A 12,509-nucleotide genomic window follows, 5' to 3' on the forward strand; every position below is an offset into this window, starting at 1 on the left:
CAGATATGACATTCCAGTCAAAGCCCTGTCCAGTAATGAAGATTTCTGACTTCTGAATCAATGCAGCAAGCAATAACCTTTCTGTCACAAAATAAGAATATTCCCAAATATTTTCCAATTCCAGAGGGGTCAGGAAGGAAGAAAAGTTTATGTTTCTATTTAAAAAAACAAACAAGAAAAATATTTTAACATATTGCTGAACCTATCAACAACTTGAAAGGAAGTAAACTGTTTAAATTGGGAAAACAAAGCATAGTAAAAAAATAATCAGCAATGTTTTACTCAAAAGTCATAAAATTCTATTTCACCAGTTCAGTCTTATGTTCAAACTCTCTTTTGTTGAATATGCTGTGTTGCTGTGGTCCAATCTTTTCGTTTCAATCCTGTAAATTAACATTCTACATTGTTATTGATATTTCTTGTCCTTAGCATTAAATTGGTCATTTTCTTGGTTGCCTTTTGTTCTCTTATTTCTGTATGTGTCTTTAGTTTTCCTGGTCGAGCACTCCTTTCAGAACTTCTTGAAGAGTGGGTCTGCTACTGGCAAATTCCTTCAGGTCTAGTTTAACTGAGAATATTTTTATTCTTTCTTTCCATATGAAAGATAATCTTGCTGGGTATAGTATTCTTGGTTGAAACTGTTTTTCACTTAACACCTTGAATATATTTCCCCACATTCTTTCCTAGTTCGCATTCTGATGAGAGGTCTGACGTTAGTTTGATAGGTTATCCTATCACTATTCAATGCTTTTTAAAGATGAATCAATAGAGATATGTAAACTTTTCCACACAATTTGTTGAGGGACATTAATTTTTAATGTTGTGCTTCTCCAAAAAGATGCATTAAGCTTGACATTTTAAATTTGGTAGATGACTATTTTTCATTGTATGGAAAACATTTACATTAGAAATGTATAGACAGAAATTTCCATTTAAACATAAGTATCATGTTTCTCAAATGCCAGAGATAGCCTGTTCAAGTACTTAACTATAGCGATAACGGCAAATTGCCACCCATTGCAGCACAGAGATATAATAGCTCTCACAACATGACTTCCCCCTTGGGTTCTCACAGTGCATTGGAACATTGTATCCATTAACTTAGTCTCTCTTTTCCCTAGGGTCTGCAGATTTATAACCTTAATATTTCTGCTTATCATGAGCACACGGATGTTATTTTAGAAGTTTATGTGAGGAAGAATGACGTACGTTCATGAGTTTTGAAATGATCATGTTAAAGACAGCCAAAATCCATTCTAAATAAAAACCTGAGATGGTAGAAATAATCATATATGACGTGCAATTAAGTATGTCATCATGCTTGTCAAATATTCTACTTTGCTTCTAATAATACATTTACGTATCCCTTTGCAGGCATTGAATGACTGACTCAGACCAGATCCCTGGTCACTGATATAAGCAGGTGGTGTAGTGGTTAAGGCACTGGACACTCCCACATTGCCAAACACAGTTTGAGTCCCAGACCTAGTGGCTTGCTTTCTTCCTCTCTCTCTCTCTCTCTCTCTCTCTCTCTCTCTCTCTCTCTCTCACACACACACCCCCTCGCACAAAAAAAAGTGTGTTTCTGGCCAAATTAGAATAAATAAATGAATGAATGAATAAAGAATTTTTAATCAGGCTTTATCTTTCAAATTGTCTTCTTGTGTTTTAAGTACTAATTTTCATATCTTCCAAACTTCATTATTTACTCAATTATATATCTTCAGGATAAAGAAGCAGAAAGCTCTTGGATGATTTTATCATATGTATACAGACAATCATGGGACTGAAAGGAACCTTAGAGGTCACTATAAACCAAGAGTGGTGTTTTCATACACATATTGTCAAGTTACAATGTTCCAACATTTTCAGTTACCAATTTGACAATGTTTCTTTTTCTTTTCCTTCACAGGGAGAGTAAGACATAAAACAAAACAAAACAAAACAAAACACCCACAAAACTGAAATTAGTGCATGTGGCATATAATACATGTAGTATGAATACAGTATAAACAAGAACCCTAGGAAAAACTATACCCTTAATAGCTTTGCATGAGACAAGCAGTGTGAGTATAGGACTACAGTAATGCTACCACTTAAGCTGTTTTTAATCTTACTCAGTATTCAATAAATTGTTATTTAAAAGAGTTATTTAAAGCAAGTTTAAAATGTGAATGGAAAACTGTGTAATGCACATATAAATATTGCTCTTTACTACCCTAATACTAAACTAGTGCTAGGAGATTTTGTAAATCATTATTTGAAAACATCAAATTTTACCTTAAAACTTTGTAGTAAAGATAAAAAGGCTTCTGGAATACTGTTCATCCATAAAAAACAACAAGGCCCTGGAATTGGACAGGACGTGGACAATAATGGAAGATTTGCTGCTGAGTAAAGCAAGTCAGGGTATGAAAGAGATTCATTGCATGTCCGCACTTTATGGTAGAGACTGAAAGACTGGAGAACATAAAGTATTAAAAATTGTAAAGGATACTAGAGACAAATTGGAAGTTTATTATCTGTTGATGATGTGTATGGTAGTCTCAACTGGGCTGGATTGAGGTGTATATCATGCTAGGCAAAGTCTTTTCACACAATAAATGATGTATAGTGATTTAATGTATGAATAATAATTAAAAATACATTAAAAAAGATAAAAAGGCTTCTTTGGAGCAGGCATGGTCAGAGAGATGGTGGCCAGACTGGGGCTGTTGTTTCTGGCACTGCTCCTAACCATGCAGATTTATTCAAATCAAACAACTATCATAACATTTCCAAGTAACTCCTTCCAGAATACCTCGGCTGCCCCAAATCCAGTTCATGCCACCACCAAGGCCGTTGACAGTACTCTGAAGTCAATAGCCAGTCTCCTTGCGATCTTGCTTTCTCTTCTACATCTCTACTATTAAGATACTCAGGCCAAAAGAAATATCTACACTTCCCCATCTTCTAAACTCAATCCAAATGGCATCTAGAAATCCAGTGTGGTAAGGAAAAAAAAAAAAAAAAAAAAAAAAAGGTTTCTGAATCTACTAATTCCACACCTTATTTTATCGACACAGATGTTGTGAATACCAAATATGATTGGTTGAAGAACATGTGAAGGACTTGACCAGATGATAAATGCCAAAATTAAACCTACTGGAGTTTCGTGTACAAGATGAAGAGACACTTGAAATTAGTTAAGACATGATTTCTTTAAATGTGGATTAAGAAATATGGACATGTAAAACTCTACCTTGAAATTCAAAATAGATTTTATCTTATCTAGAGATAAAGAATGAGATGTAGAATGGAGATTCAGATTTCATTTGGTTTATTAAATCCATAAGGTCCTAAAACAATTAGGTAACATGAAAAGTTTCCATTATTCTATTTATATGTATAATAGAAGATACTTCCAGGTGTTACTGTAAATCCTGAGTGTATTGTTTCAGCACCACTAATTTAATTCTGATATACTCTAGATAAAATTTCACGTTATAAAGCTATCATTGTTCTCTGGGTTACTGAACTCTTTTCTTCTGAGGTGTTGGGTTTGACATTGCATTTGATTTTTTATGTAGTAATTGAGATGTGCTAGGGCAGTGATGGATTGAAATCTACCTCCATATTGGGCGAATATTGCTTAACTTTATAAAATCAAATGGTAGACATTTTCCGTCACCTGTTTTAATTGCACAAGAGCACCAGATTCATTTAGTTAAACTGTTTCTTTTTTAGTTAAAGTATTTTAAAAGAGTAGAATTGCATTGACCTCAACTAATTTAAAAATGATGCTTTTTGGGACCAGCAGTTAGTGTAATGGCTATGTCCCTGGACTCCCATGTAGTCGACCACCATTTAAATCCCGGAACCGGTGGCTTAAACTCACGACGGGCGTGTATGCATGCGTGCCCAAGATCCCCAGAGCAGAATGAAGGAGAAGAGATTGCTGCGTGGCCATTCCCCCTGGGGGGTGATTTCTCACTTTCTATCTTTCTGTCTCTCTCTGTCTTTTTGAAGAGCACATGCGCCCAGTACCAAAAACAAACAAACAAACAAAAAAACCCTCTAAAATAAATTGTGCTTTTTATTTCTGCATATTTTGAATTTCTACATTTTTAACATTAAAAATGATGTTTTGAAGGTAGAATTACAAATTGTGAGATTAAAAAGGTAAACATGTGAAGGAGCCAAAACTGTAAATCAGGTATTTGGGAAGTAAAGAATGAAAGCTAACTTGCACAAAATTCAGAGAAACCTTTATACTCTTTCTGTAAATACTTTTTTTTTTAACCTATGGATCAGAATAGCCACATTTGGAACACTTTCTGTTATCAGTCAATATTTTTAGACAGAACCGCAAGTGAGCTTGATTCTGGAAAATCTTTTCCAATAGCTTCAACATGAAAACCTTTTTAAAAATACACACCCCTGAAGTATTTTGTTCGCATGGTCACACACTGATGCTTAGGTTCTGATCCAGTAACTAATATGGCCACAAAGTCATTTTCTTTCATCTTTAGAAACGTACATGAGAAGAACCAGATTGAACAGATCTGAAGCTACTGTGTGAGTGAATGAACACTCCTTTTTGCTTCATACCTGAATGCTGTACATCTATTTTGGATTGTATATGTGTTTGTGTATTTATGCTTTGATTCTTAGTAACTTCAAATGTTACAGAATTGATTTACACTGGACACAAACTGTCAATAAAGAGAAAAGAATGGCTTGAAAGAGCAAAGAAAAAAGGCTTCTTTGAATTACAATAGAATAGTTATCAAAGATTAAAATATTAAAAATAATTTGATTATTCTTATATGATAACCAACTGGGTATTTATTATAATTAGCTGAAGTTATTTATACTTAAATAATTGCTTTCAAATGTGTATTTGTAGTATCTGCTGATTCCATTGTAGATATAAAACATTCTTAAATTAGTACATAGAAATATTTATAAAGTTTCTAAAAGCTAGTTTAACAGAAGTATTCACAGATAAACACACAGCAAGTTTATTCTTGGTTCTTCCCATGTGGTCTTTTAGAACTGTCATTATCAGGTTTCTGTTTATTGTTGTGCTTGGTTTAAAGGGAATTTGCCAAGTGATCCCTGGACTCCAATCTTTAGGCATGTTGTCAAAACAAATTAATTTCTATGGAAACCCACTGTGCCTCCGATACTATCTAGGAAATGTAGGATTAATGGAGTTCCTGTGCAAGTATCTTTGTAGCTTCTTGGGGTTAAATGAAAAGGGAGGGGTACCTTGAAGAAGTAGAAAATCTGCACTATATTAAAGCCAGTACTTTTTAAAAATTTCCTGTAATAACATTTAAATAATCAAATATCACATATGATAAATTAGCATGGAACATAAATATCACAATTTTTGTCTTATTACACTGTACTACACATGAATATAAGTACTTGTTTAATCATCCATTGGTTCCATTTCTTTGCTGGGCTAAAACATATATTTTTATTTTAGTAATAAAATAATTTTCATTAAGCAATGTGCATTTTAAAAATATGATACAATTATAAAATTGATAGACTATAGTGTAAACATAACTTTTATATGCACTAGGAAATAAAAAAGATTTCTGTGACTTGCCTTATTGGGATATTTGCTTTATTGCAGTGGTCTGGATATTTTTTAAAATTTATTTACCTTGGTATAAAAAATTAATTTAATTTATTAATTCTTTAACTAAAATTAAGAAGATATTTGCCATATTTTGATTGTTTTGGACTGGACATAGCTGGCAATTAGAAATTTTAGAGGTCTGTAATTCAGATAGATGATATTAACCACCTGAATTTATCAGATAATTCTCACCCCCCTTCTTCCTCTATTGACCTTACTGGGAGAGTAAACTGACATAAAAAGTTTATCTGACCAGTCTGTCACTAACACACTGTTTAAACTTAGTTAAATCAATAATCATTTATCTTTACCTTTAGAAAAGCACCATTAACAGAGGCATAACCATGCTCACCCTTTTTGTTTTTGGAGAAATTCATCAGGAAAAATTTGAGTTATAACTAAAGGGAAAAATACACTAGAATAAATAAGGTGTTTTTCTATTCTAGTTTTTTTTTTAATCCAAGAAAGTAGAATATTATTAATATATGTAAATAATATATAAATAGTTCAAATATTTCATATTTTAAAATATGAAAGCATAGGATAGGAGGTGGCCATATTTGAGAATATTCTTTTCAAAACTTCTTGATCTAGCTTTATATGCTTAGGAATTATCTGGGAATTTTATTATACAATTTTTGAGCACTAGGCTTGAAGTGCACCTGAAATACTGTATTTATAACTATGCCAAATGTAACAAGAGGCTGCATGTTCAGGAAACACACTTAGAGTAGTACATGTACATATACATATATTATGTATTATATATATATGTAAACTTTATAAAACTCAGTTTCCTTATTGGTCAAATAAAGCTAATTATATCTGGTCTATATTCTTCACAATTTCTTGGAAAGATTACAATAGATATTTGGAAATTAGTTTTATTTGAATATAAAGTAAAGGTTTCCTTTCAAATTCTTTATAACTTACGGGTATTAACTGAGTTGCTATCACATGTTCAGGACTGTCCTAAATGTTGTAAGATAAGATAAATAGAAAATAACCTGACTTCAGAGTTCATAATCCAACTATATTCAAAACTAATCTAAACATATGCAGTATTAATTTATTTACATTTTTGCTCACTATATACAATATGCAGCAATTGTTTACTACTGTTTCATGCTGGCAAACATTTATCTACCAGCTCACTAAAATAAGTATGTATGATGCTGGAAAGGCTATGGTGAAAAGACAACTCTCCACTGTTGGTGGGAATATAAATTAGAACATCCACTGTGGAGAGCCTTATAGAGATTCCTCAGAAACGTACAAATAGAATTACTGTATGATTCAGTAATTCCAATCTCAGGTATTTACCCAAAGAACAGGAAAACACTCAGTCAGAAAAGCACTTGCACATCCATGTTTATTGTCTTATTGACAATTGATAGGACATGGAATCAACCCAAATGCCCAAAATTAGATGAATGGATTTAAAAAATGTGGCATATGTACTCTATGGACTACTACTTAGCCATAAAAATATGAGAATCTCACATTTGATACAAAGTGGGCAAATACGAAAGGCTTAATGCTAAGCAAGACAGACTATGAAAGACTTTGTATGTCCCCACACAATATGTACCAAATATCTGAACTTCATAGCAGAAACTGAAAGATTGGAAGGCATAGTAGCAGAGTGGGTGAGTGTAAATACTAGAGATACTATGAATAGGGGTAATATGGGGTGGGTAATACAGGAAGGGAGGAGAATAGAAATAAAAACAAACCATATATTTAATTGACACAAAAGTGAAAAATTATTTGCTGATGATAATATATATGGTAATATCTTTGTCTTGACTGATACGCACTGTATTCATGCTGGAAAAAGCCATGTTGTACACTGTAAAGATGTTTAGTGAATTAATTAAAACAAATTGAAAATAAAAAAGTTACTGAGACCAGTAGGTGGGACTCCCACATGGCCGGCCTGGGTTTGAGTTGGACACATATGTGTGTGTACCCAAAATCCTGGGAGGAGAATGAAGGAGCATGGATTGCCATGTGGTCATTTCTCTTGGCTGGGGTGGGGTCTCAATTTCTCTCTCTCTACCTCTCTCTATATCTCTATCTCTTCCATGAGCTCACACACCCTATAACAAAAAATCTCTCTCTCTAAAAAAAAAAAAAATAGCAACTGTGGAATCATAAAAGGAGATCACTATTATATAGTTGAGCTATAGCTTTCTAAGAGTTTTTCCATGACCAAAGAAAGGGTCAGGAGAAAACTAAAAGCAACGTAATTTTAGATGCCTAGCTTTTCTTAGGCATCTTCCTGGATTAATTGTCAAATGTTTTCATGAGACTCCTTTCAGTTGTCATGTGTGTCTTTATTTTCTAGTCCGACATTTTCCTACCTATCCTAACATAATAATTGATAGTTTTTCCATTCCTAAACTTTTCCATCCTCTCACTACTAGCATTTATTTTCATTAACTCATCATTAGATAGCAAATTTGTTTGAAATGTCATTTATGAACTTCTCACATATACTACCTATTGGCCATTTGTTGGTCTTAAAGATGAGTCCCAAGGAGAAGAGGGACATAAGGAAGGACATTTGGAGGAGGGATACAGAAACAGAGTATTGACGAGATGGGGAGTTGTGGTGTTATTGGTGGAAGATATTTTGATCAACTGGACTGGGGAGAAGTGTTCACATATTGAAATGTTCACTTTGTAAGCTAAATAATATGATTGAATGTATATTAAAAAATTAAAATAAAAAATAATAAAAAAGAATGGAAGTCAAGTACATATGTTGATATATAGTGTTTGATACAATAAACAATGTTTTGTCTTATTAAAAAAAAGATGAGTCCCAGATAAAACAAGTATGAATAAACTTGTAACCATGTATATGTATACATATATATTTTTAAAGTATGTATTTATCACATATGTATAATATGTGTGTTAATTATAATTTTTATAGTTCACAATTTATACATAATAATAATATATTCACTGTACTTTATTGTAAATTCTGCATGGCAGATTGCCTCTTGGAAAATCATTTAGTTAATTTTTGAGAAAATTTTTTTTCTATAGCCAAACTATAATTGCAATTTGTGAGCAAATATAGTTCAGACATAAATGTTGGGTGATATTTTGGTTTATATTAGCAAGATATCTCAAAGTAAAACCATAAATTCATATTTCAGAAATACATGTACATCAATAACTAATGATTTCCTTACTGAATTGGATAATAGTTTTCAAATACTAAAACAATAGTTTCTTAATATTTTGTGATACTGACATTATTACAGCTGCATATGCATTAAATGCATATGTATGTATAATCTGTCTTATTAACATTTTCTCCAACATTTCCTTATATTTAGACAAAAGAGTTGGCAAACTTTATGTAGAGCAACAGATAGTTAAGATTTTGGGCTGTGCAAGCCATATAGTCTCTGTTGCAACTACTTAATTCTGCTGTTGTTAGAGCACAGGCAGTGGACCTGGCTACATTCCAATACAATTTTATTTACAGAAACAAATGGAAGGCTAAATTTGGTCCATGGACTGTAATTTAGTAACGCCTATATTAAAGAATCAATAAAACGAAAAAAATAAACCCTGATTTAAAGAATTTGCCTATTTATTTTATTGGTGCAAACATTCCAACTATGGCTGATTTCCAACTAGCAACATAATATCATTAAAGACAAAGTTGAAAAGAGATGTACAGTGGCCCACCATTACATATTATTTTTACTCACCGTTAGGTGTAATAGATGTAAATAACCCCAAGAGCACAGAATAATTAATAAATTACAATAATAACTAATAATATAAATAATTAAGAAGGGATAAGTACCTGTTACCTTCATTTTTATAATTTATTAAATATAAGTTAATATAGTTCATTTTTAAATAATGGCTGTATTTAATCCAGCTCCCAAAATTTCTAAAAAATTTTACACTCACCTCTTTTCAGTCAGTAACAGGCAGTACCATTATACCACTGATTGAAAGAAATGTGTTTACTTCCACATCTTTACATCACAGCCACTTGTAGTGATACACATAAATGACAGCTTGGAGTGAAGAGAAGAAACTAGATTTGTCTGCTCCTACACCACTCTCCTCATCTTATCAACAACTTTCTACTTTTAGACTAAAGATAGAAAAATATTGAAGAAGAAAATGGATAAAAGATGGAAAGAAGTGAAAGGTGGAAGAAGATTAAAGACTTACATTCAAAGATTTTTTTTAATCCTATCACCATCATAAAGATAGCACAATGAACTGATAGTATACGTATTCATAACTACATAATAAACGAGGAATGCAAAACTCTACCTCCAGGACCAGCAGATGGCATGATGGTTACATCACTGGACTTCCATATAGTCGACTGTGGTTCAAATCCTAGACCAAGTGGTTTAAAACTCACACTGGATGCATGTGTTTGCATACTCAAAATCCCAAGAGGAGAATGAAATGGAAGGAATTGCAGCAGGATTTCTTGCTTTCTGTCTCTCTGGCGAATGCACATGCCCTATAGCAAATGTCTCTCAAAAAAAAAAAAAAAAAGGAAAAAAAAAAAAAAAAAAAGGAAAAAAAAAAAAAAAAAAAGGAAAAAAAAAAAAAAAAAAAGGAAAAAAAAAAAAAAAAAAAGGAAAAAAAAAAAAAAAAAAAGGAAAAAAAAAAAAAAAAAAAGGAAAAAAAAAAAAAAAAAAAGGAAAAAAAAAAAAAAAAAAAGGAAAAAAAAAAAAAAAAAAAGGAAAAAAAAAAAAAAAAAAAGGAAAAAAAAAAAAAAAAAAAGGAAAAAAAAAAAAAAAAAAAGGAAAAAAAAAAAAAAAAAAAGGAAAAAAAAAAAAAAAAAAAGGAAAAAAAAAAAAAAAAAAAGGAAAAAAAAAAAAAAAAAAAGGAAAAAAAAAAAAAAAAAAAGGAAAAAAAAAAAAAAAAAAAGGAAAAAAAAAAAAAAAAAAAGGAAAAAAAAAAAAAAAAAAAGGAAAAAAAAAAAAAAAAAAAGGAAAAAAAAAAAAAAAAAAAGGAAAAAAAAAAAAAAAAAAAGGAAAAAAAAAAAAAAAAAAAGGAAAAAAAAAAAAAAAAAAAGGAAAAAAAGAAAAGAAAGAAAGAAAAAGAACCAAAAAAATCAGCTCTACCCCCCAAAAGAACTGGCCTCCATAATTAAGCTATTTTATATTAAAGGTGAAAATGTCAAAAATAAGAAGAGATAATTAAATATTAAAAATACAAACCCAGTCAGATCATAGTGAGATGGAAGAGGTAAGAAGGAAATAAATAATGTCATTACCTTAAGGGCAAAGGCTATAAGAGAATCAAATCATGCATTATATGATGTGAAGAGCAAAGACTTAAACTATTAATGGTTCTTTGCTAAAAGCTCCATTTTTATTCATGTATGATATTACTGTATATTCTGGTCTCATTAGATTGACTTGGTCAGATGAACTTATAAGCAGAATGATTTTCACTAAATAAAATATTGGTGATCAGTAAATTCTTTCTATTTTCTTTAGGATTCAATTTAAAAGAGAAGAACAACCCAAGACTTTGTGTTTGGTATAAATGTCTATATGGTTAAATATGATAGGTCTTCAAACAATTTATGGAAAATGTGTATTATGAAAAACAACTTTGCATGCATTTTATTTTTTCAATACCAAGATAAACGATAAACTAGTCCTTTAATTTTATTTTTAATGAACTACTTGAAGTCTCCTCATATATATATATATTTTTTTTTTGAGAGGTTTTGCTATAGGGCACGTGCACTCGCCAGACAGACAGAGAAAGACAGAGAGACATAAACCGAGAAATAACCCCCCAGGGGGGACGGCCATGCCACAATCCCTTCTCCTCCATTCTCCTCTCGGGATCTTGGGCACGCACGCACACACGCCTCGTGTGAAAACTGCTTTTCTTGAAATTACCAGCTAAACTTGCTATTGAAAGTAGTTAGATTATTTAAGACATTGTGTGATCAATAAAATGTGGGGGAAAGGAATAGAAGACAATGTAGACACCAGAGATAGTGTGAAAAGAGAGTAGGAAAGGGCAGCAGGTTAGACATAAGGGTATATATATATGTATATATATAAAAAACTAGAAATGGAAAATTATCGATGATAACATACACGATTAAGTCACTATACAGTATATTCTGGATGGGAAACCACTTTTTGTATGCTGTGACAGTGATTAGGCGATGAATATAAATTAATTAATTAAAAAAAGTTTCAGGAGGAAAAAAAACACAAAAGCTATTTTTCCTGAAATTAAAAAAAAAATGCATATTTGATGACTACAGTAAGCTACATAGTCCCAGCTAGGTGCTACTTTATAGTATGTTCATTCTACTCACTGAGGTTTATGCCTAAAGTCAGACTTGTGTTCATAGATATGTACATATCATCTGTGCTTGCTATTGGGAGTATTTAGATTAAGTTCATTAGCAAATAAATAAAATGAGGGGAAAAGTCATAGAAAACAACCCAACCATGAATACCAGAGACAGTTTGAGAGGATGGTGAGACACAGCAGAGGGTGAGAGACAGCAAATCAAAGATGGCAAAAATAACATAATATACAGGAAACAAATGGAAAATTATTTGTTGACGATGACACGTATGTTGATGTGCTTGATTGAGCCAATATACAGTGTATTCTGGATGGGAAATCTCATTTTGTTTGCTGTAATGAAGTATAGTGAATGAATGTAAATAATTAAATTTAAATAAAAAATATTACTTCATACCCAAAGGAAAAAAAAAGAAGCAAAAGTTCAGATCCACCTCATATCTTACTGGGACAGCTACCACCTGAATAACTTACTTTCCTCTAGCTTTTCTGTTCCTCCATGCCACTTACACATTGCTGGCTATAG

Source organism: Tupaia chinensis, unplaced genomic scaffold (genome assembly GCF_000334495.1).
Source record: "Tupaia chinensis unplaced genomic scaffold, TupChi_1.0 Scaffold143663_1, whole genome shotgun sequence".
In the NCBI taxonomy this organism is placed as follows: domain Eukaryota; kingdom Metazoa; phylum Chordata; class Mammalia; order Scandentia; family Tupaiidae; genus Tupaia; species Tupaia belangeri.